The sequence below is a fragment of the Canis aureus genome, chromosome X (genome assembly GCF_053574225.1).
Source record: "Canis aureus isolate CA01 chromosome X, VMU_Caureus_v.1.0, whole genome shotgun sequence".
Classification (NCBI taxonomy): domain Eukaryota; kingdom Metazoa; phylum Chordata; class Mammalia; order Carnivora; family Canidae; genus Canis; species Canis aureus.
This window is the reverse complement of record NC_135649.1, coordinates 44,551,156-44,573,447: the sequence shown is the minus strand read 5'-3', so window position 1 is coordinate 44,573,447 and position 22,292 is coordinate 44,551,156.

Below are 22,292 nucleotides of genomic sequence, written 5' to 3'. Positions count from 1 at the left end.
CATAAAGTTCAGGGTCCACCTCTGCGTTCTCTATTCTGTTCCATTGATCTAGGTGTCTGTTTTTGTGCCAGTACCACACTGTCTTGATGACCATAGCTTTGTAGTACAACCTGAAATCTGGCATTGTAATGCTCCCAGATAATGATTTTCTTTTTTAAAATTCCCCTGGGCATTCAGGGTCTTTTCTGATTCCACACAAATCTTAAAATAATTTGTTTTAACTCTCTGAAGAAAGTCCATGGTATTTTGATAGGGATTGCATTAAACATGCAAATTGCCCTGGGTAACATTGACATTTTCACAATATTAATTCTGCCAATCCATGAGCATGGAATATTTTTCCATCTCTTTGTGTCTCCCTCAATGTCTTTCAGAAGGGTTCTATAGTTTTTAGGGTATAGATCCTTTACCTCTTTGGTGAGGTTTACTCCTAGGTATCTTATGCTTTTGGGTGCAATTGTAAATGGGATTGACTCCTTAATTTCTCTTTCTTCAGTCTCATTGTTAGTGTATAGAAATGCCATTGATGTCTGGGCATTGATTTTGTATCCTCCCACGCTACCAAATTGCTGAATGAGTTCTAGCAATCTTGGGGTGGAGGCTTTTGGGTTTTCTATGTAGAGTATCATGTCATCGGCGAAGAGGGAGAGTTTGATTTCTTCTTTGCCAATTTGCATGCCTTTAATGTCTTTTTGTTGTCTGATTGCTGAGGGGAGGACTTACAATCTTATGTTGAATAGCAGTGGTGGGAGTGGACATCCTTGTCGTGTTCCTGATCTTAGGGGAAAGGCTCCCAGTGCTTCCCCATTGAGAATGATATTTGCTGTGGGCTTTTCATAGATGGCTTTTAAGATGTTGAGGAATATTCCCTCTATCCCTACACTCTGAAGAGTTTTGATCAGGAATGGATGCTGTATTTTGTCAAATGCTTTCTCTGCACCTAATGAGAGGATCATATGGTTCTTGGTTTTTATCTTGCTGATATGATGAAACACATTGATTTTTTTACGAGTGTTGAACCAGCCTTGTGTCCCGGGGATAAATCCGACTTGGTCGTGGTAAATAATTTTCTTAATGTATTGTTGGATCCTATTGGCTAGTATCTTGTTGAGAATTTTTGCATCCATGTTCATCAGGGATATTGGTCTGTAATTCTCCTTTTTGGTGGGGTCTTTGTCTGGTTTTGGAATTAAGGTGATGCTGGCCTCATAGAACGAATTTGGAAGTATTCCATCTCTTTCTATCTTTCCAAACAGCTTTAGTAGAATAGGTATGATTTCTTCTTTAAACGTTTGATAGAATTCTCCTGGGAAGCCATCTGGCCCTGGACTCTTGTGTCTTGGGAGGTTTTTGATGACTGCTTCAATTTCCTCCCTGGTTATTGGCCTCTTCAGGTTTTCTATTTCTTCCTGTTCCAGTTTTGGCAGTTTGTGGCTTTCCAAAATGCGTCCATTTCTTCTAGATTGCCTAATATTGGTGTATAGCTGTTCATAATATGTTTTTAAAATCGTTTGTATTTCCTTGGTGTTGGTAGTGATCTCTCCTTTCTCATTCATGATTTTATTAATTTGAGTCTCCTCTCTCTTCTTTTTAATAAGGTTGGCTACTGCTTTATCTATCTTATTAATTCTTTCAAAGAACCAACTCCTGGTTCTGTTGATCTGTTCCACCGTTCTGGTCTCGATTTCGTTGAGTTGTGCTCGAATCTTTATTAACTCTCTTCTTCTGCTGGGCGTAGGGTCCATCTGATGTTTTTTCTCTAGCTCCTTTAGGTGTAAGGTTAGCTTTGGTATTTGAGTTGTTTCCAGTTTTTGAATGGATGCTTGTATTGCGATGTATTTCCCCCTTAGGACTGCTTTTGCTGCATCCCAAAGATTTTGAACGGTTGTATCTTCATTCTCATTAGTTTCCATGAATCTTTTTAATTCTTCCTTAATTTCCTGATTGACCCTTTCATCTTTTAGCAGGATGGTCCTTACCCTCCACGTGTTTGAGGTCCTTCCAAACTTCTTGTTGTGATTTCGTTCTAATTTCAAGGCATTATGGTCTGAGAATATGCAGGGGACGATCCCAATCTTTTGGTATCGGTTCAGACCCGATTTGTGACCCAGTATGTGGTCTATTCTGGAGAAAGTTCCATGTGCACTTGAGAAGAATGTGGATTCAGTTGAGTTTGGATATCTACAGTTCTGTAGATATCTGTGAAATCCATCTGGTCCAGTGTATCATTTAAAGCTCTCGTTTCTTTGGAGATGTTGTGCTTAGAAGACCTATCGAGGGTAGAAAGAGCTAGATTGAAGTCACCAAGTATAGGTGTATTATTATCTAAGTATTTATTCACTTTGGTTATTAATTGGTTTAAATATCTGGCAGCTCCCACATTTGGGGCATATATATTGAGGATTGTTAAGTCCTCTTGTTGGATAGATCCTTTAAGTATGAGATAGTGTCCCTCTTCATCTCTCACTACAGTCTTCGGGGTAAATTTTAGTTTATCTGATATAAGGATGGCTACCCCTACTTTCTTTTGAGGACCATTTGAATGGTGAAAGGTTCTCCAACCTTTTATTTTCAGGTTGTAGGTGTCCTTCTGTCTAAAATGAGTCTCTTGTAGACAGCAAATAGATGGGTCCTGCTTTTTTATCCAGTCTGACACCCTGTGCCTTTTGATGGGGGTCATTAAGCCCATTCACGTTCAGAGTTACTATTGACAGATACGAGTTTAGTGTCATCATGATATCTATTCAGTCCTTGTTTTTGTGGATTGTTCCACTGAACTTCTTCTTAAAGGGGAATTTTAAGAGTCCCCCTTAAAATTTCTTGCAGAGCTGGTTTGGAGGTCACATATTCTTTCAGTTCCTGCGTGTCTTGGAAGCTCTTTATCTCTCCATCCATTTTGAATGAGAGCCTTGCTCGATAAAGTATTCTTGGTTGTATGTTCTTCTTATTTAGGACCCTGAATATATCTTGCCAGCCCTTTCTGGCCTGCCAGGTCTCTGTGGAGAGGTCTGATGTTACCCTAATATTCCTCCCCATAAAAGTCAGGGATTTCTTGTCTCTTGCTGCTTTAAGGATCTTCTCTTTGTCTTTGGGATTTGCAAGCTTCACTATTAAATGTCGAGGTGTTGAACAGTTTTTATTGATTTTAGGGGGGGATCTCTCTATTTCCTGGATCTGAATGCCTGTTTCCCTTCCCAGATTAGGAAAGTTTTCAGCTAGAATTTGTTCAAATACATATTCTGGCCCTCTGTCCCTTTCGGCGCCCTCGGGAACCCCAAATAACGTAGGTTTTTCTTCCTCAGGCTGTCGTTTATTTCCCTTAATCTGTCTTCATGGTCTTTTAATTGTCTGTCTCTTTTTTACTCAGTTTCCCTGTTTGCCATCAACTTGTCTTCTATGTCACTCACTTGTTCTTCCACCTCGTCAACCCTCGTCATTAGGACTTCTAGTTTGGATTGCATCTCATTCAATTGATTTTTAATTTCTGCCTGATTGGATCTAAATTCTGCAGTCATGAAGTCTCTTTAGTCCTTTATGCTTTTTGCTAGAGCCACCATAGCTGTATAATAGTGCTTCTGAATTGGCTTTCTGACATTGAATTGTAATGCAGATTTTGTAACTCTGTGGGAGAGAGGACTATTTCTGATTGTTTTGAGGTAAGGTTTTCCTTCTAGCCATTTTGCTCAGTGCAGAGTGGCCAAAAACAAGTTGTATTGGGAAAAGGAGTAAAAGAGAGAGAGAAGGAAAGAAAAGAGAAAAAGGAAAAAGAAAAAAGGAAGAATAAAGAAAAAAGAAGAAAAAGAGAAAGAAAAAGAAAGATAGGTGAAAAAAAAAGGTGGGGGAAGCAATCAGAAATCAAAAAGAAAAAGAAAAAAAACACAGGGGAGTATCTTCTGATTCTGTATACTTTAAGTCCCTTGACTTCCCCTGGAACTTGTCTGTCTAGCTGGTCTTCTGGGGGAGGGGCCTGCTGTGCTGATTTTCAGGTGTTAGCACTTGGGGATCTGCTCTGCCCCTGCCTGGTGCAGGGCTCAGTGGGGGTTGTTTACCCTGTGAGGCCCCAGGAGGAACAACCACAGTGGTGGGGCCAGCTCTGGAAACCTGGATTCAGCCCCCGCACTAACTCCGGAGCTCTCCTTCTGCAGGGCCTGGAGGCTCCGGGGGCGGGGGCGCTGATCTGCTCAGCTCGGGGAAGGAGCGTCCTTGCTGTCTTGGGCCCTCCCGGCCTCTGCCTGTCCCGGGGGAGGCCGGATCCTGGGCTGTGTCCCGGCGCCCTGTGCTCCGGGGCCTGCGCTGTTGGATTCGCGCTCCTGGCCGTGCAGCCTCCTCTCCACACAGCTGCCGCCTGAGCCCCTCCAAGCTGCTCCCGGAGTCGCGCAGCCCCCTCCGCATGGAGCCTCTTCCTCTGCAGGAGCCGCCCCCGAGCCCCCCCCCCCCAGCTGCTCCGGGTCCCGCTGTGCGCGCTGCAGCCCTTAGGGAGCTCGGCGCACTCTCCTGGGTGCGCAGGTGTCTGTTAGTGTCCCAGGGAGCCCGAGAGCGTCCCCACCCTCCTGGGGTCCTGCTCTAACTCCCTGCGAGCCCCTTTCCGCCCGGGGAGATTGGTGAAGCTCCTGCTTCTCTGGGACGGGGCTCTCCTGTCCTGGGGACACTCGCCCCGGCCTCAGCCCGGCTCCTCGTGGGGCCCCTCCCCCTTGGAGGCCTTTTGTTTCTTTATTTCTTTTTCCCCGTCTTCCTACCTTGATAGAAGCATGAACTCTTCTCACTGTAGCATTCCAGCTGTTCTCTCTTTAAATCTCAGGCCGAATTCATAGATTTTCAGGATGATTTGAAGGTTATCTAGGTAATTTGGTGGGGACAGGTGATTTGGGGAACCTACTCTTCTGCCATCTTGCCCCTCCTCCTGGAATTCTTTTCTTAACTTCCCTTTTTATATCTATGTTACCTGAAATTCTAGGTTTTAATTTTTTTAATTTTATGTATTTATTCATGAGAGACACACACACACAGAGGCAGAGATATAAGCACAGAGAGAAGCCGACTCCATGCAGGGAGCCCAATGTGGAACTTGATCCCAGGACTCCAGGATCACGCCCTGGGCTGAAAGCAGATGCTCAACTGCTGAGCCACCCAGGCGTCCCTAGGTTTTTAATTTCTCAATGAGCAAATTCCAAAGATTTACACCTGAGCTTTATTGGCCACCAAGCATAATATTGATTGCATAACCATTTAATAACAATTGGCTAAAAACCCGCTTGTGCCAAGCGCTTAATATAAACAATAAAGATAAGTATTTCTCATTCTATAACACAGAGAGAGAAGGGGGAGAGAAATATAGGCCAAAAGACATTTAAAAATTATTTTCAGTTCATGTCTTTTGCCTATTTCATGATTGGATTGTTTGCTTCTTTGCTGTTGAGTTTAATAAGTTATTTACAGATCTTGGATACTAGCCCTTTATCTGATATGTCATTTGCAAATATCTTCTCCCATTATGTAGGTTGTCTTTTAGTTTTGTTGACTGTTTCTCTTGCTATGCAAAAGCTTCTTATCTTGATGAAGTCCCAATAGTTCATTTTTGCTTTTGTTTATTTTGCCTTCATGGATGTACCTTGCAAGAAGTTACTGTGGCCAAGTTCAAAAAGGGTGTTGCCTGTGTTCTCCTCTAGAATATTGATGGAATCTCCTCTCACATTAAGATCTTTCATCCATTTTGAGTTTGTCTTTTTGTATGGTGTAAGAGAGTGGTCTAGTTTCATTCTTCTGACATAGACATGGCCAAGAAGCACATTAGAAAATGCTCCGCATCACTTGCCATCAGGGAAATACAAATCAAAACCACAATGAGATACCACCTCCCACCAGTGAGAATGGGGAAAATTCACAAGGCAGGAAACAACAAATGTTGGAGAGGATGTGGAGAAAGGGGAACCCTCTTGCACTGTGGGTGGGAATGTGAACTGGTGCAGCCACTCTGGAAAACTGTGTGGAGGTTCCTCAAACAGTTAAACATAGACCTGCCCTATGACCCAGCAATTGCCCTGCTGGGGATTTACCCCAAAGATACAGATGTGGTGAAACGCCGGGACACCTGCATCCCGATGTTTATAGCAGCAATGTCCACAGTAGCCAAATTGTGGAAGGAGCCTCAGTGTCCACTGAAAGATGAATGGATAAAGAAGATGTGGTATAAGTATACAATGGAATATTATTCAGCCATTAGAAACGGCAAATACCCACCATTTGCTTCGACATGGATGGAACTGGAGGGTATTATGCTAAGTGAAATAAGTCAATCAGAGAAGGACAAACATTATACGGTTTCATTCATTTGGGGAATATAAAAAATAGTGAAAGGGAATAAAGAGGAAAGGAAAAAAATGAGTGGTAAATATCAGAAAGGGAGACAGAACATGAGAGACTCCTAACTCTGGGAAATGAACAAGGGGTGGTAGAAAGGGAGGTGGTCGGGGGGTGAGGGTGACTGTGTGATGGGCACTGAGGGGGGCACTTAATGGAATGAGCACTTGGTGTTATTCTATATGTTGGCAAATTGAACACCAGTAAAAATTTTTAAAAATTATTTTCATGTTTGAACTAAGATTGTAAATAGCTAACTGCTAACATTTAAAAAACAGTAAATTTAGTTCATCCTAAATATCTCAAAAAAAAGTCCAAAGAGAAAAATAAATATATTTTAATATATGGAGAAGTAAAATATTCACCAGAAGATAGCTAAGCATATCTAACAAGAGGCAACCAAGAAAATTTATCTTTTATAATACAAACTCAACTACTATATTTAATTCTTTGACGTTTTTGTAAGTGAAGTTGTTTGAAATTTTGTTTTCTAATGTTTATTGCTAGTATATGGGAATATATTTAAATTTTGTTTGTTGACTTTGTTGTATCTTATCACCTTGCTAAATTAACTCAGTTTTAGGAGCTATTTGTAGATTCCTTAAGATTTATTATGTACACGATTATTTCCTAATAAAGACAGTTATATTTAAAACTTTCCCTTTTATATAGTTTATTGTTCTCATGTGTATGCCTAGTGTCCTGCAACTTTGATGGATTCATTTATTTCCTGTAATTGTTTCTGCAGAATCTTTATGATTTTCTATGTATAAGATCATGCTCTCTGTGAATAGATATGGTTTTACTTCTTCCTGTACAATATGAATGCCTTTTACTTCCTTTTCTTGCCTGATTGCTTTGGCCATACCTTCCAATCCAATAATGTACAGAAGCAGTGAAAATGAACACCGTTATCTTGTTCTTGATCTTAAGCAACAAGGGTGATGCTAGCTTTTGTTTTTTTCATAGTTGCCGATTAGCGTATTTTCTTCTAATCTAGTTTGTTGATTGTTTATATCATCAAAGGGTATAAGATTTTGTCGAATGCCTTTTCTTTGCATCAATTGATATGATTATATGAAGATTTTCCTTAATTTGTTGATATGGTAGAATACATTAATTGATTTTCAAATAATCTGAAAGTAACTTTGGATACTGGGAATAAATTCCATTTGTGATAGTGCATGACTCTTTTTATATACTATTGGATTCAGTTAGCAAATATTTTCCTGAATATTTTTTAATTTGATTTCATGAGAAATAGTCAATAGTTTTCACTTGGCGGTTATGTTTATCTAGCTTTGGTATGAGAATAACACTGACTTCATGAAAGTATTTGAGAAACGTTTGCCTCCTATCTGTTTTCTGGAAGCAAATTTGCAAAAGTGTGAATTTATTCAGTGTTTGGTAGAATTATCCAGCAAGCCATCTGGGCCTAAAGATTTCTTTTCAGGAGGGAGAGAGTATTGAAATTATAAACTAAATTTCTTTAATGGTTATAGGATTATTCAGTTTGTTTAATTCATCTTGGTTAAGTAGTAGTTTTTATTAGTTTATTGTTTTTGAGGAATGGCCCAAATCTTCTAAGGTGCTAGTAGTATTCCCTTGTCAGTTTAGTGACTAAGTCCTTAGTAATATTCCCTGCCTCAATTTTGGTAGTGATGATTTATGTCTTCTATCTATCTTTGTCTGTTTTACCAGAAGTTTATCAATTTTATTTCTTTTTGGAAGAGCATGTCTTTGTTTTGTTGATTTTTTCTTATAGTTTTCCATTTTGCAATTTCATTGATTATTGCTCTTTTTTTTTCTTGCTCTTATCTTTAGTATCTCCTTCATCTGCTTGCTGTGGATTTATTTTACTCTTCTTGTTCTATTTCCTTGATGTAGGAACTTATGTTATTGATTTGAGACCTTCCCTTATTTCTAATGTAAGCACATAGTGCTATAAATATGTTAGAGCTTAATTCTGCAATTTTATTATATTTTCTGTTTCATCTGATTCTCTTTCTTCTGTTTCTTCTTCCTTTCCTGTGTGTTACTGGAATATTCTTAGGATTCCATCTTGACTTATTTGTAATAACTTTTAGTGTATTTCTTTGTATGATTTCTGTAGTGATTATGCTGAGATTTAAGTATACTTATGTGACTTTTCATAGCCCTTTGGCCACATGAAGTAAAATGTGGAAATCTTACTTCCACTTAGGTTGATTTACCTTCCTCATTTGAAAATATCATTAACTTAACAAATGCAGTTATAATACTTTCTAATTTTTTTTTAATTTTTATTTATTTATGATAGTCACAGAGAGAGAAAGAGAGGCAGAGACACAGGCAGAGAGAAGCAGGCTCCATGCACCGGGAGCCCGACGTGGGAATCGATCCTGGGTCTCCAGGATCAAGCCCTGGGCCAAAGGCAGGCGCCAAACCGCTGCGCCACCCAGGGATCCCTTTTTTTTTTTAATTTTTTTTTAATTTTTATTTATTTATGATAGTCACAGAGAGAGAAAGAGAGGCAGAGACACAGGCAGAGAGAAGCAAGTTATAATACTTTCAATTATCATTTATATATGATTATATGCAAATTACTTATCATTTTACATAGTGGTATCTAAATATCACTACAATTTATACAGCTCATGATGGAAGAAATACTTTATTATCTTTCAGCTCTTTTTTTTCTTTTTTCCTCTGTCTCCATATTCTTTCTTGTATCATTTCCTTTCTGTTGGAAGAACTTCTTTTACTGACCTTAGGTAGAGGTCTTCTAGAGATCAATTCTTTAGTTTTCCTTAGTCCAAGAACGATTTATTTATACCTTCATTTCTGAAGAATATTTTCACAAGATATAGAATCCAAAGTGGACAGTTTTTTCTTTCAGCACTTGAAATGTATGTGCTACTTCCATTTGGCCTCCATGGTGTTAGATGAAAAATCTTCTCTTATTGTAGTTGATGCAACTCTACAGGTAATTCATTCTTTATCTCTGGATGTTTTCATGATTTTTGCTTTGCCTTTTGTTTTCAGAAAATTAATTATGTTTTTAGGTAGTTGTCTTTGACTTACCATTTTTGAATTTTGTCAGATTCTTGAATTTTTAGGCTTATGTTTTTCACCATATTTGAAATGTTTCAGTCATATTTCTTTGTATTCCTTTATATTCCTCTCTTTATCTCTCTTGTCCTTCTACAACCCTGATATGACAAATGTTAGTTCTTGTTATTTTCTTTTGTTTTCTTGTTATTTTCCCACAAGTCCTTGAGACTCTGTTTATTTTTACTTTTTTAGTCTATTGTCTTTCTATTGTTCAGATTGAAGAAATTCTATTGACCTGAGCTCAAACTTACTGATTCTATTCCTGTCATCTCCACTCCATTCTCGAACCCATTTAGAATGTCTTCTTTTGAATTCTATTATTCTATTTTACAGCTCTATACTTTGTTTGGTTATTTTTTATAGCATCTCTTTGCTGAGATTTTCTAATCTTTCACTTATTTAAAGAAAATTTATAATTGATTTTTGAAGTATTTCATGACTGCTTTGAAATCTTTGTCAAATCATTCCAACATTTGGGGTTAAGTTTTAAGAAACCTAACTAAATATAAATCATTATTGCCAATGAAAATTTAGCATCCAATTTGAAATGAACTATATCTCTAGAATGTGTTCTGGGTTTCAAAGATGTAGTATGAAAGAAAGAATAGAAGATATCATATTAGTAAATGTTTTGTATTGATTATATTTTGGATAATTAAGTTTAATAAAATATGTTGATAAAATTAATTTCAGAGAGCCTTGGGAAGACAGTAGAGTAGGAGGACCCTAAGCTCACCTTGTCCCACATTCACAAATATATATCACTCATATCCCAGTAAAATAACTAGAGAGTGATGCAAAGACTGGCAGAACAAACTCCACAACTAAATGTAGAAAAAAAGCCAGATAGAAGAGGTTAGGAAGAACAGAAAATGTGGTTGGGAGCTGCTTGCTGGAGGGAGGGAGGCTGCATTCACAGAGGAGGGAAAGCACCAGTTACCCATACAAGGTAACTGAATCTCAATAACATCTGGACTTGAAAACCAAAGGGACTGAGTACCCTGAGTTTGTATAATCAACAGGATTTGGAGGCTGGAGCTCTAAAGGTCAGCTGACTCAGCACTGAGAGAGATAGGAGGGTGAGTGATAGCCAGGTCTCCAGCCTTAAAGAGACAACAACCTGCAGAGAGACAACATAGTTTGCACAACAGGAGGGAGAACTGTTTATACTGATTTCAGAACATGTTGGGGATTTCTCTGGGAACAAAGGAACTGACAGGTGCCATTTTCCTCCCCTGCCCCCTGCCCCAGCATAAACACAAGGCCACCTGTGTGAGGCAGTAGGGCACAGACACTTGCTATCTAATCTGCTAGTAGTGCACCCAACCCACAAGTTCTCCTGAGGACTCACACACCCCAGGCCTGCTGGCTTTTGCCCTGGGCTTAGTGCAAATTTTCTTAAGGCCATGCACATCCCACCCAACCACTGCCTCCACATGCCATGCCCCCATGGCTACCAAACTTCAGGGAATCCTGCTTAGGACTAGTGGCTCAGGGCAAATTTCTTTAAGGCCCCAAAGACACTACTCAGCCACCACATGCCTCCAGCCACCATGGTGCTTCATGCCCGCTTCTGCAAACACAGATGTCATGTACCATGCCCAGCAGAGATCCTTGCCCCTGGTCACTGCCACTAATGCACACCATGCACCAGGCCACCACCACACTTCAGGGGATCTGGTCAAGAACTAGTGACTCAAAAAAAAAAAAAAGAACTAGTGACTCAGTGCAAATTTTACTAACACCACAGCCCTATTCCTGAGCCCTTCTATGGTCATGTGTCCTCAGAGCCAGCCTACATGGGTCTCACTAACACCAAAAAGAATAAGCACAGCTCACAATAGGCAGAGTCGGTACAGATGTCTGGACTGAAAGGGTAAGCAACTTGGACACAATAGCAGGATGTAGAACACATATAGGAGAGTCCCCTGAAGTGCCAGGTTCTGGTGAACAGGGGACACTGCACTACAGGGCACTATAGGACCTTTTCTTCATGAAATCACTACTGTCAAGAGCAAATGTTTTAGCTGACTTTCCTAATACAGAGAAACGGACACAGAGAAGCAGACAAAATGAGGAGACAAGAATTTGTCCCAAATAAAAGAACACAACAAATTCATAGCAGATCAGGGGATGCCTGGGTGGCTCAGCAGTTTGGTGTCTGCCTTTGGCCCAGGGTATGATTCTGGAGTCCCAGGACCGAGTCCTACATTGGGCTCACTGCATGGAGCCTGCTTCTCCCTCTGCCTATATCTCTGCCTCTCTCTCTCTGTGTGTATCTCATGAATAAATGAATAAAATATGCAAAAAATCACAGCAGATCAGATCTAAGCAAAACAGAAACTAATAATATCCCTGAAAGAGAATTTGAAGTAATAATCATAAAGATATTCTAGTCACTAGACATGAGAAAGGGTAGAAAACATCAGTGAGATCCTTAACAAGGATATAGAAAATAACATATCAGAGATGAAGAACTAAATAAATGAAATTCAAAATACAATAGTTGGAATAAACAGTAGGATAGAGGAAGCAGAGGAACATATCAGAGACCTGGAGGACATAAAGTATTGGAAAGCAATCAAGTTGAACATGTGACAGACAAATACTGCAAAATAAGAATAGACTTAGAGAACAAAGTTACTCCAAGCATAATAACATGCACATTATAGGGATGAAGGGAAAGGGCATAAAATGTATTTGAAGAACTAATAGCTGAAAACTTCCTGAATCTGGGGAGGGAAACAGAGATCCAAATTCAGGAGGTACAGAGATCCCCCAACAAATTTAACCCAAGAAGGTCCACACCAAGACACATAGTAATTAAAATAGCAAAAAATAGTGATAAAGAAAGAATTTTAAAGGTTACAAGAGACAAGAAGACAGATGCATACAAAAGAAACCCTGTAAGATTATCAACTGATTTTTCAGCAGAAACTTTGCAGGCTAGAAGAAAGTAGAAAACTATATCCAAAGTGTTGAAAGGAGATATCTGTAGCAAATAATACTCTATACCAAAAGTCTATCACTCAGAATAGGAGAGATAAAAATGTTCTCGAACAGAAAAAAAAAATTAAACGAAAGGAGCTTATGACCTCTAAACCAGTTCTACAAGACATATTTAAAGGGAATTCTTTGAGTGGAAAGGAAAGACCATAAGTGAGAATACACAAGGTTAAAAAACACACACACACACAAGAAGTAAAAAGTAATTCTGTAAAAATCACTAAAGAGATTCATAAAATGAAAGGATGTAAAATATGACACCAAATATCTGAAACATGGAGGGGAGATGAGTAAATATGAGTTCAACATTTAGTGACCATTAACTTAATATAGACTGCTATATGTAGAACATGTTATGTACAAACCTAATGGTAACCACAAATTAAAAAATAGTATTAGATATGCAAAAATTAAAGAGGAAGGACTCCAAGTAAATCACAAAAGAAAATGAGGAAACTATGAAATAGAGAAAGAGAAGAAAGCATCAGAGAAAAACTATAAAAACAGCCACAGAACAAGTAACAAAATGGTATAATACATATTGATCAATACTTTCAATGTAAATGGACTAAATGCTCCAATTAAAAGACATAAGGTGACAGAATGGATAAAAATACAAGATCCATAATATGCTGCCTACAAGAGACTCATTTCAGATCCAAAGACAACTGAAGATTGAAAGAAAGGAGATGGAGAAATACTTATTATGCAAATGAGTGTCAAAAGAAAGCTAGGAAAAAAAAACAAAACAAAAGAAAGCTAGAATGGCAATATTTATATCACACAAGAGATTTTTTAAAAATCTATTTTGATTTTAGTTTCATTTTTAATAATAAATTTATTTTTATTGGTGTTCAATTTGCCAACATACAAAATAACACCCAGTGCTCATCCCGTCAAGTGCCCACCTCAGTGCCCGCCACTCAGTCACCCCCACACCCTACCCTCCTCCCCTACCAATACCCCTAATTCATTTCCCAGAGTTAGGAGTCTTCCATGTTCTGTCTCCCCTTCTGATATTTCCCACTTATTTTTTTCCTTTCCACTTTATTCCCTTTCACTATTATTTATATTCCCCAAATGAATGAGAACATACAATGTTTGTCCTTCTTGGATTGACTTATTTCACTCAGCATAATACCCTCCAATTCCAACCACCTCAAAGCAAATGGTGAGTATTTGTCATTTCTAATGGCTGAGTAATATTCCATTTTATACATAAACCACGTCTTCTTTATCCATTCATCTTTCGATGGACACTGAGGCTCATTCCACAGTTTGGCTCATGTGGACATTGCTGCTATAAACTTCGGGGTGCAGGTGTCCCGGCATTTCATTGCATCTGTATCTTTGGGTAAATCACCAACAGTCAATTGCTGGGTCATAGGGCAGATGTATTTTTAATTCTTTGAGGAACCTCCACACAGTTTTCCAGAGTGGCTGCACCCATTCACATTCCCACCCACAGGGCAAGAAGGTTCCCCTTTATCCACATCATCTCCAATATTTGTGGCTTCCTGCCTTGTTAATTTTCCCCATTCTCACTGGTGTGAGGTGGTATCTCATTCTGCTTTTGATTTGTATTTCCCTGATGGCAAGTGATGCAGAGCATTTTCTCATGTGCATGTTGGCCATGTCTATGTCTTCCTCTGTGAGATTTCTGTTCATGTCTTTTGCCCATTTCATGATTGGATTGTTTGTTTCTTTGGTGTTGAGTTTGAGAAGTTCTTTATAGATCTCAGAAACTGGCCCTTTATCTGATACATCATTTGCAAATATCTTCTCCCATTCTGTAGGTTGTCTTTTAGGTTTGTTAACTGTATCCTTTGCTGTGCAAAAGCTTCTTATCTTGATGAAGTCCCAATAGTTCATTTTTGCTTTTGTTTCTTTTGCCTTCGTGGATGTATCTTGCAAGAAGTTACTGTGGCCAAGTTCAAAAAGGGTGTTGCCTGTGTTCTCCTCTAGGATTTTGATGGAATCTTGTCTCACATTTAGATCTTGCATCCATTTTGAGTTTATCTTCGTGTATGATGCAAGAGAGTGGTCTAGTTTCATTCTTCTGCATGTGGATATCCAATTTTCCCAGCACCATTTAGTGAAGAGACTGTCTTTCTCCAGTAGATAGTCTTTCCTCCTTTATCGAATATTAGTTGACCATAAAGTTGAGGGTCCACTTCTGGATTCTCTATTCTGTTCCATTGATCTAGGTGTCTGTTTTTGTGCCAGTACCACACTGTCTTGATGACCACAGCTTTGTAGTACAACCTGAAATCTGGCATTGTGATGCCCCCAGCTATGGTTTTCTTTTTTAAAATTCCCCTGGCTATTCAGGGTCTTTTCTGATTCCACACAAATCTTAATATAATTTGTTCTAACTCTCTGAAGAAAGTCTATGGTATTTTGGTAGGGATTGCATTAAACCTGTAAATTGCCCTGGGTAATTGACATTTTCACAATATTAATTCTGCCAATCCATGAGCATGGAATATTTTTCCATCTGTTTGAGTCTTCCTCAATTTCGTTCAGAAGTGTTCTATAGTTTTGAGGGTATAGATCCTTTACCTCTTTGGTTAGGTTTATTCCTAGGTATCTTATGCTTTTGGGTGCAATTGTAAATGGGATTGACTCCTTATTTTCTCTTTCTTCAGTCTTATTGTTAGTGTATAGAAATGCCACTGATTTCTGGGCATTGATTTTATATCTTGCCACGCTACCAAATTGCTGTATGAGTTCTACCAAACTGGCAGTGTAGTCTTTTTGGTTTTCTACGTAGAGTATCATGTCATCTGCAAAGAGGGAGAGTTTGACTTCCTCTTTGCCAATTTGCATGCCTTAAAGTCTTTTTTTTGTCTGATTGCTGAGGCTAGGACTTCTAGTACTATGTTGAATAGCAGTGGTGAGAGTGGACATCCCTGTCTTGTTCCTGATCTTAGGGGAAAGGCTCCCAGTTCCTCCCCATTGAGATGATATTTGCTGTGTGCTTTTGGTAGATGGCTTTTAAGATGTTGAGGAATCTTCCCTCTATCCCTACACTCTGAAGAGTTTTGATCAGAATGGATGTTGTATTTTGTCAAATGTTCTCCCTGCATCTATTGAGAGGATCATATGTTTCTTGTTTTTTCTCTTGCTGATATGATATATCACATTCATTGTTTTACGAGTGTTGAACCAGCCTTGCATCCTGGGGATAAATCCTACCTGGTCATGGTGAATAATCTTCTTAATGTATTGTTAGATCCTATTGGCTAGTATCTTGTTGAGAATTTTTGCATCTGTGTTCATCAGGGATATTGGACTATAATTCTTTTTGGTGGGGTCTTTGTCTGGTTTTGGAATTCAGGTGATGCTGGCCTCATAGAACGAATTTGGAAGTACTCCATCTCTTTCTATCTTTCCAAACAGCTTTAGTAGGATAGGTATGGTTTCTTCTTAAACATTTGATAGAATTCCCCTGGGAAGCCATCTGGCTCTGGACTTTTGTGTCTTGGGAGGTTTTTGATGACTGATTCAATTTCCTCCCTGGTTATTGGCCTGTTCAGGTTTTCTATTTCTTCCTGGTCCAATTTTGTAGTTTGTGGCTTTCCAGAAATGCATCCATTTTTTTCTAGTTGCCTAATTTATTGGCATACAGCTGTTCATAAGATGTTTTTAAAATCGTTTGTATTTCCTTGGTGTTGGTAGTGATCTCTCCTTTCTCATTCATGATTTTAATTTGAGTCTTCCCTCTCTTCTTTTTAATAAGGCTGGCTAATGGTTTATCTATCGTATTAATTCTTTCAAAGAACCAACTCCTGGTTCTGTTGATCTGTTTCACAGTTCTTCTGGTCTCGATTTCGTTGAGTTCTGCTCGAACCTTTATTAACTCTCTTCTTCTGCTGGGTGTAGGATCTATTTGCTGTTTTTTCTCTAGCTTCTTTAGGTGTAAGTTTAGCTTTTGTATTTGAGTTCCTTCCAGTTTTTGGATGGATGCTTGTATTGCAATGTATTTCCCCCTCAGGACTGCTTTTGCTGCATCCCAAAGATTTTGAACGGTTGTATCTTCATTCTCATTAGTTTCCATGAATCTTTTTAATTCTTCCTTAATTTCCTGGTTAACCCTTTCATCTTTTAGCAAGATGATCCTTTACCTCTACGTGTTTGAATTCTTTCCACACTTCTTGGGATTTAGTTCTAATTTCAAGGCATTATGGTTTGAGAATATGCAGGGGACGATCCCAATCTTTTGAATCAATTAAAACCTGATCTGTGACCCAGTATGTGGTCTATTCTGGAGAAAGTTCCATGTGCACTTGAGAAGAATGTGTATTCAGTTGCGTTTGGACGTAAAGTTCTGTAGATATCTGTGAAATCCATCTGGTCCAGTGTATCATTTAAAGCTCCTGTTTCTTTTGAGGTGTTGTGCTTAGAAAACCTTCGAATGTAGAAAGTGCTACATTGAAGTCACCAAGTATAAGTGTATTATTATCTAAGTATGTCTTAACTTTGGTCATTAATTTATATATTTGGCAGCTCCCACATTTGGGGCATAAATATTGATGATTGTTAAGTCCTCTTGTTGGATACATCCTTTAAGTATGATATAGGGTCCCTCTTCATCTCTCACTACAGTCTTCGGGATAAATGTTAGTTTATCTCATATAAGGATGGCTACCCCTGCTTTCTTTTGAGGACCATTTGAATGGTAAATTGTTCTCCAACCTTTTATTTTCAGGCTTTAGGTGTCCTTCTGTCTAAAATGAGTCTCTTGTAGACAGCAATTAGATGGGTCTGGCTTTTTTATCCAGTCTGACACCCTGCGCCTTTTGATGGGGTCATTAAGCCCGTTCACGTTCAGAGTTACTATTGAAAGATATGAATTTAGTGTCATCATGATACCTATTTAGTCCCTTTTTTTGTGGATTGTTCCATTGGACTTCTTCTTAAAGGGGAATTTTAAGAGTCCCCCTTAAAATTTCTTGCAGAGCTGGTTTGGAGGTCACATATTCTTTCAGTTCCTGCCTGTCTTGGAAGCTCTTTATCACTTCTTCTATTCTGAATAACAGCCTTGCTGGATAAAGTATTCTTGGTTGCATGTTCTTCTCATTTAGGACCCTGAATGTATCCTGCCAGCCCTTTCTTCCCTGCCAGGTCTCTGTGGAGAGGTCTGCTGTTAACCTAATACTCCTCCCCATATGTTAGGGATTTCTTGTCTCTTGCTGCTTTAAGTATCTTCTCTTTATCTTTGGAATTTGCAAGTTTCACTATTAAAAGTCGAGGTGTTTTACGGTTTTTATTGATTTTAGGGGGGGAACTCTCTATTTCCTGGATATGAATGCCTGTTTCCCTTCCCAGATTAGGATAGTTTTCAGCTACGATTTGTTCAGATACATATTCTGGACCTCTGTCCCTTTCGGCACCCTCGGGAACCCCAATTAAAGGTAGGTTTTTCTTCCTCAGGCTGTCGTTTATTTCCCTTAATCCATCCTCATGGTCTTTTAATTGTTTGTCTTTTTTTTCCTCAGTTTCCGTCTTTGTCATCCACTTGTCTTCTATGTCACTCACTTGTTCTTCCACCTCTTCCACCTCGTTAACCCTCGTCGTTAGGACCTCTAGTTTGGATTGCATCTAATTCAATTGATTTTTAACTTCTGCCTGATTGGATCTAGATTCTGCAGTCATGAAGTCTCTTGAGTCCTTTATGCTTTTTTCTAGAGCCATCGGTATCTTTATAATAGTGCTTCTGAATTGGATTTCTGACATTGAATTGTAATCTAAATTTTGTAACTCTGTGGGAGAGAGGACTGTTTCTGATTCTTTCTTTTGAGGTGAGGTTTTCCTTCTAGTCATTTTGCTCAGTGCAGAGTGGCCAATAACAAGTTGTATTGGGAAAAGGAGAAAAATAGAGAAGAGAAAGAAGGATAGAAAGAGAAAAAAGAAAAAAGGAAGAAAGAAACAAAAAAGAAAAAAGGAAGAAAAAAGAAAACAAGAGAAGAAAAAAAGAAAAAAAGGGGGGGAGGGAAACAAACAGAAATCAAAAAACAAAAAACAAGGGGGAGTGTCCTCTGGTTCTCTATACTGTAAGTCCCTTGACTTCCCCTGGAACTTTCCAGTGCTGCTTGTTTAATAATTTGTTTTTTCCCTGTCCGTTTAGCTGTTCTTTTGTTGGAGGGGCCTACTGTGCTGATTTTCAGGTGTTAGCACTTGGGGGAGCTGCTCAGCCTCCTGCCTGGTGCAGGGCTCAGTGAAAGATGTTTAAGCTGTTTATTCGGTGAGGCCACTGTGAGGCTCACTGGGGGTTGTTTATCCTGTGAGGCCCCAGGAGGAACAACCACAGTGGCGGGGGCCAGCTCTGGAGCCCTGGAGTCAGCTCCCGCAGTAACTACAGAGCTCTCAGTCTGCAGAGGCCTGGATGCTCGGGGGGCAGGGCCGCTGATCTGCTCAGCTTAGGGCAGGAGTGTCCTTGCTGTCCTGTGCCCTCTTGGCCTCTGCTTGTCCCAGGGGGAGCGCCGGATCCTGGGCTGTGTCCCCGGTGCCCTGTGCTCCCGGGCCTGCGCTGTTGGATTCGCTATCCAGGCCACGCAGACCCCTCCCTGCGCGGAGCCTCTGCCTCTACCAGAGCCGCCTCTGAGCTGTTCCTGGGCCGTTGGATAATCCAAATGAAAATCAATGAAGAAATAGTGTCTTTGAATGACACCGTGGACAAGATGGATTTAACAGATACATTCGAAACATTCCACCCTAAAACAGCAGAATACATATTGTTATCAAGTGCACATGGAACATTCTCCAGAATAGATCACATATTAGGCCACAAAATAAGCCTGAACCAATTAAAAAAAAAATTGAAGTCATACCATGCCTCTTTCTGACCACAACACTATGAATAGAAATCAATCACAAACTCTAGACAGACTCATCCAGAGAGAGAGAGAAGACCCCAATAAATAAAATCACAAATGAAAGAGGAGATAAAAAACAATAACAACCACAGATTTACAAAGGATTATAAGAAAATATTATGAAAAATTATATTTCAACAAATTAGCCTAGAACAACTGGATAAGTTCCTAGAAACATATAATCTCCCAAAACTGAAGCAGTTAGAAATAGAAAAGTTTAACAGACTGATTACCAGCAAGGAGACTGAATCAGTAGTCTAAACACTCCCAACAAACAAAAGTCCAGGAACAGATGACTTTATAGGCAAATTCTACCAAATATTTAAAGATGAGTTCATTATCTATTCTTCTCAAACTATTCCAATAAATAGAAGAAAAATCTCCAAGTTCATTCTAAGAAACCAGTATCACCCTGATACCGAAACCAGATAAATAGATGACCAAAAAAAGAGACTATAGGCCAGTATCTTTAATGAACATGGATGTAAAACTCCTCAACAAAATAGTAGCAAACTTAATCCAATGATACATTAAAAAATCACTAACCATTGTGTATATATACATCACATCTTCTTTATACATTCATCTACTTATGGACATCTGGGCCCTTTCCATATTTTGCTATTTTAGACATCACTACTATAAACATCATAATATTATTCAGCCATCAAAAATAATGAAATCTTTCCATTTGCAATGATGTGGATGGAACTAGAGGGTATTATGCTAAGTGAAATAAGTCAGTTAGAGAAAGACAAATATCATACGATTTCACTTATATGTGGCACTTAAGAAATAAAATAGATGAACATAGGGTAAGGGAAGGAAAAATAACAAGATAAAGAGAGAGAGAGAGGCACATAATAGACTCTTAACTATAGGAAACAAACTGAGGGTTGCTGGAAAGGAGATGGGTGGAAGGATAGGGTACTTCGGTAATGTGCATTAAGGAGAGCACTTGATGTAATGACAACTGGGAGTTACATGCAACTGATGAATCACAAATTCTAGCCCTGAAACTAATGAAACACTGTATGTTAACAAAATTAAATTTAAATAAAAAATTTAGGGATGCCCAGGTGGCTCAGTGGTTGAACAACTGCCTTTGGGTCACAGCATGATCCTGGAGTCCCAGGATGGAGTCCCACATTGGGCTTCCTGCATGGGGCCTGCTTCTCCCTCTGCTTATGTCTCTGCCCCTCTGTGTGTGTGTCTCTTATGAGTAAACAAATAAAATCATACATACATACATACATACATACATACATACTTTTAAAAAATCATTTACTACAATCGAGTGGGGTTTGTTCCTGGGTTGCAAGGGTGGTTAAATATTGGCAAATCAACCACATCACATCAATAAGAGACAGGATAAAATCATGTCACTATTTCAATACATAGAAAAAGCATTTGACAAAGTTTAACATCCATTCATGATAAAAGCCCTCAACAAAGTAGGTTTAGAGGGGACATACCTCAACATAGTAAAAGCCATACATGAAATCCCATGGCTAATACCATCCTAAATGGGGAAATACTGAGAGCTTTTCCACTAAAGGTGAGGAACAAGACAAGGATATCCACTCTCACCACTCTGATTCAATATAGTACTAACCACAGAAATCAGAAAACAAAAAGAAATAAAAGGAATCCAAATTCACAAGGAAGAAGTCAAACTTTTACTATTTGCAGATGACATGATACTGTATGGAAAAAGCACTAAAGACTCCGCCAAAAAACTACTAGTACTGATAAATGAATTTAGTAAAGTCACAGGATACAAAATAAATGTATAGAAATCTGTTGCATTTCTATACTCTAATAATGAAGCAGCAGCAGGAAAAATTAAGAAAACAATCTCATTTACAATTGTACCAAAAATAGGAACATATCTAGGAGTAAACCTAACCAAAGAGGTGAAAGATCTATACTCTGGAAAATATAAAACATTGATGTAAGAAATTGAAGACAGCACAAAGAAATGGAAAGACATTCCATGCTCATGGATTGGAAGAACAAATATTGTTAAAATGTCTATATTACCCAAAGCAACCTACACACTTAATGCAATCCCTATCAAAATGCCTACAGCGTTTTTCATAGAACTATAGAACTATAATGAACAATTCTAAAATTTGTATGGAAACATAAAAGACCTTGAATAGCCAAAGCAATATTGAGAAAGAAAAGCAAAGCTGGAGGCATCACAATTCTGGACTTCAAGTTATATTACAAAGCTGTGGTAATCAGAATAGTATGGTACTGGCACAAAAATAGACACATAGATCAATAGTACAGAATAGAAAACACAGTAATAAATCCATAATTATATGATCAACTAATCTTTGACAAAGCAGGAAAGAATATCTAATGGAAAAAAGTCTCTTCAGCAACTGGTGTTGGGAAAACTGGTAAGCTGCATGCAAAAGAATGAAACTGGACCACTTTCTTAAACTATACACAAAAACAAATTCAAAATGCTTCAACGTGGATGGAACTGGAGGGTATTATGCTGAGTGAAGTAAGTCAATCGGAGAAGGACAAACATTATATGTTCTCATTCATTTGGGGAATATAAATAATAGTGAAAGGGAATATAAGGGAAGGAAGAAGAAATGTGTGGGAAATATCAGAAAGGGAGACAGAACATAAAGACTCCTAACTCTGGGAAACAAACTAGGGGTGGTGGAAGGGGAGGAGGGCAGGGGGGGTGAATGGGTGACGGGCACTGAGGGGGGCACTTGACGGGATGAGCACTGGGTGTTATTCTGTATGTTGGTAAATTGAACACCAATAAAAAATAAATTTATTATAAAAAATGGATTAAAGACCTAACTGTGAGACCTGAAACCACAAAAATCCTACAAGATAACTCAGGCAGTAGTATCTCTGACATAAGCTATAGCATCATATTTCTAGATATGTCTCCTGAGGCAAGGGAAATAAAAGCAAAAATAA